The sequence below is a fragment of the Humulus lupulus genome, chromosome 1 (assembly GCF_963169125.1).
Source record: "Humulus lupulus chromosome 1, drHumLupu1.1, whole genome shotgun sequence".
Lineage (NCBI taxonomy): Eukaryota > Viridiplantae > Streptophyta > Magnoliopsida > Rosales > Cannabaceae > Humulus > Humulus lupulus.
This window is the reverse complement of record NC_084793.1, coordinates 100555072-100558957: the sequence shown is the minus strand read 5'-3', so window position 1 is coordinate 100558957 and position 3886 is coordinate 100555072. Positions and strand designations below refer to the sequence as shown.

The window sequence follows — 3886 nt, the reverse complement described above, 5'->3', positions numbered from 1 at the left end:
AACGTCCTCTTTAATACCTCGGGGGTGTGTTAATGAATGGTCAGCCAGTTGAAGAGTAACCGTAGTGGGTCTAGCTTCCCCCAAACCAAGTCTTTTAAATATAGACAACGGCATTAAACTAATGCTTGCACCTAGATCACATAAAGCCCTCTCACAATGAAAGTTCCCAATGGTGCACGGTATAGTGAAACTGTTCGGATCTCTTAACTTTTGAGGAAGTTTTTTTGAATAATTGCACTACACTCTTCAGTTAATGCCACAGTTTCATCATCCTCCATTTTTCTCTTATTAGACAATATCTCTGTCATAAACTTCACATAACTATGTATTTGTTCTAGAGCCTTTGCAAAAGGAATGTTAATGTGAAGTTTCTTAAATACCTCAAGAAATTTGGAGAATTATTTGTCAAGATTGACCTTTTGGAACCGTTGAGGATAAGGAATCTTTGGTATAGGCTCGGTGTATTTTGACTTCTCTGTCTTTGGAAGGTCTTCGGTAACCTCCTTTAGTGCTGGACTAGTAACATGTTGATCCTCTGTCTTCTTTCCCTTGTCATCCACTGTAGGTCCATCATACTTAGTCCCACTCCTCAAAGTGACAGCTTGACATTGCTCTTTAGGATTTACCTCTATGGAACTAAGCAAATTCCCTTGCTATCTACTAGAAAGTAGTTTAACCAACTAACTCATTTGTGTCTCCAAATTCCTGATTGAAGACCTTGTCTCTGTCATGAATTGATTTAATTGGTCTGGCTAAGTTATTGGTGAGTTCATTGGAGGATTTTGTCATGGATTTGGGCGTGGGTTTGGATCATAATAAGGCCTAGAATGTAGTCCATAAGTCGGCTAATGAGGTGGTTGTTGAGGTGGATACTATGGTTGTAAACCTTGGTTATTTTTCCAAGATAGGTTAGGTGATTTTTCCACGCAAGAGTATATGAATTTGAGTAAGTGTTGGGTGTAGGTCTTGAAAAGTTACCAATAACCTGTGCCTGTTCCAAAGGCATACTATTTACATATGTTGAGAAAATAGCTGTGCTCAGGCATTGTTCATAAGAATGCGGTCCCCCACAAATCTCACAATTCATGACATTCTGTACTTGCATTGCTTGTGCGGTGAGGTTATTCTGCTAATTGCATGGTTAAAGATGCTACTTGAGCGGTCAATAACGCAATAGGATCAACCTCTAAGAATCATACCACTTCTTATTCTCATGCTCAGTAGGCCAATTATAGTTATTCATGGCCATCTCTTCTAGTAATTCATAAGCTTCATTAGCGCTTTTTCTCATAAACACTCCTCCTGATGATGCATCAATTATTGTTCTTATAGTCCCCCCCCCCCCCCCCCCAAAAAAAAAAAAAACCATTGCGAAATGTATGCACCAGCAGCCACTCCTCTATTCCATGATGTGGGAACTTCCTTTACAACTCTTTAAAATGTTCTCATGCATCATATAAAGACTCCCCATCCTGCTAATGGAAGTTATTAATCTCTCCTCAATATCGGGCTGACTTCACAGGAGGAAAATATTTACCAAGGAATTTCTGAGCCAAATCTTCCCAAGTAACTATAAAGTTGGCTTGTAATGAATTCAACCAACTCTTAGCTCTGTCTCTTAATGAAAATGGAAATAATCTGAATCTGATAGCATCGTGACTCACCCCGTTCATTTTGAATGTCGCACACAGCTCTAAAAAATTGGTGATATGGAGATTTGAATCCTCGTTTGGTAATCCCCCAAATTGTACACAATTTTATACCATCTGAATAATCGAGGGTTTTATCTCAAAATTATTTGCCTCAACAGTAGGAGGATGAATACTTGAATGTATCCCCATAACATTAGGGAGTACATAGTTTCTCAATGGCTGATTAGCTTCAACTTCATTACCCATATTTGCATTATTGTTCACACCATTATTAGCGTTCTTAGCCATGGAAAAATCCAACCCTTTCTTTTCTCTGCACGTTCTCTCAATTTCAAGATCTATCGATACAAGTTCCTTTTGTCTACTTCCCCACATATACCAATAATTCTTGAAACACAATATAACCTCGATCCGAATGAGTGTAAAATATAAAAACCAAATTAGAACAAAAAAAAAACAATTAGTTTTGATATTATAAATTAAGTCCCTGGCACGGTGCCAAAAACTTGATCATGAAAATTATATACGCACGTATACGTAATGGATTCAAGTAATATAGATAGTAAATAAAGTATCATTCCCACAAGGACTATCAACCAATTACCAATAAATGCTTTTAAATTTCTATTTGGCTGTCGAAAATAGAGTGATTTCTAAACTAAGACTTACAATTAACATAAAATTTGAAAAAATAAAGATTGATTCAATAATTACAAAACCTAAGGTGTTAACTTCATCAAGTTTTCTGTCTATTAATTTTATTAATCAGTTCTAAATTTCTTTCTTCCTATTCTAATAGCAGGTTAACACAAATTGTTTCCTATTCTTTTTCAAGATATAAGATCTCAACCTATATGTAGGTTTTCTACATCTCTGTGATAAACTTAAACATATAGCAGACACTAAGCATAGAAACCTAATTACTACACAAGCCATACGAGTTGTAATGCCCCGGATTCCCTGTTACGGTTAACGGCTGGATTTGTAGGCCGGGAGGGCCATAATTGGTTAATTATGCTATTTAATGTGTTTATGCGTGTTTATGAGAATGATATTATAATATAATGTTAATTGTATGCATGTCGGTGATATATGTTGAGACCACATTATGATGTGGGTTTGTTCGAGCTGTTCGACATGAGACGATCGTAGATTATTGGTTAGCGGTTTAATCACAGCGGGTTTAAGTGTCGGGACTTGGTTTGAGTCTTGGGGTGATTTTGATGGTTAGAGCGTTACCGGGAGATAAAGGGTAACGGGATGTGAATTATTGGTGTTTGAGATTATTGAGAATAGCGGGAATTGGAGAGCGTTAACTATGATTAACGAGTTAGGAGGGAAGTACCAAAAATGCCCTTGGGAGTCTTTAGAAACGATTAATTGACCTAGGGGTAAAATGGTCATTTCACCCCTAGGATAGATATATCACTTGTTGGCTGAAGAAAATGGTGAAGGAAAAACAGAGTATATTTTAGAGTTCTCCCGTACCTCCTTTTTCTCAATGTTCTTTGTGGTTTTTGAGCCAACTTTGAGGATTCTAGCTTGGGAAGCAAGCCTTGGGAGTTTGGGAGTGTGTTCCACTATTGAAGAGCTTCATAAGCCAAGCTTTGGGTAAGTTTCTAACCATAGTTTCTCTGGTTTGCTCTGTTTTGGTTTTGTTTTGCAGCTGAAATGTTTAGGGTGAATTCATGGTTTTTGTTGGGAGTTTTGGCTAGGGTTCCCATGCTTGTGATGTTTGGGGTGTGTTGTGATGGTTTTTGGGTTCATTTGGCATCAAGAATAGGCTTTGGAAGCTTGGAGATCGAGTTAGAAACGAAGGAGATGAAGAAGGTCGGTTCAGGGGTGTTCTGGGCTGGAGGTAGCGCTACAGCGCCCACCCTAGGGCGCTATAGCGCTCCTCAGGAGGGTTTTTGGCTTTTGGGAGGTTCTGAGTAGAGCGCTGTGGCGCTAGGTTTTGAGCGCTGTAGCGCTACCCTGTTCCTTCCAAACCCCGTTTTGAGTGTTTTTAAGGGTTTTTGACTTGGGGTTTCAATCCTTAAGGCCCAGGATCGATTCTACTCACCGTGTGGGCATGTTTCGAGGTCCCGAGGATGGTGTTTAGGTTAAGACCCTACTATTATGGATTCTCATTAATGGAGGTTATAATTGGTTGTGATTAGGTAACCGCTAAGGAACTAAAAGATCGATCGTTCTCAGGGGTCGTCTTTATCATACTTCTCGCTCGAACTTGAGGT

At 38.8% G+C, this 3886-nt stretch overlaps 1 non-coding gene across 1 annotated transcript; it reads left to right on the top strand.

Moving 5' to 3' along the window:
* The first annotated feature begins 1401 nt into the window (after positions 1-1401).
* Positions 1402-1506, top strand: LOC133813220 (small nucleolar RNA R71). The gene has a single exon (XR_009884256.1). It is a non-coding gene; the product is annotated as a small nucleolar RNA R71 (small nucleolar RNA).
* The last annotated feature ends 2380 nt before the right edge of the window (positions 1507-3886 follow it).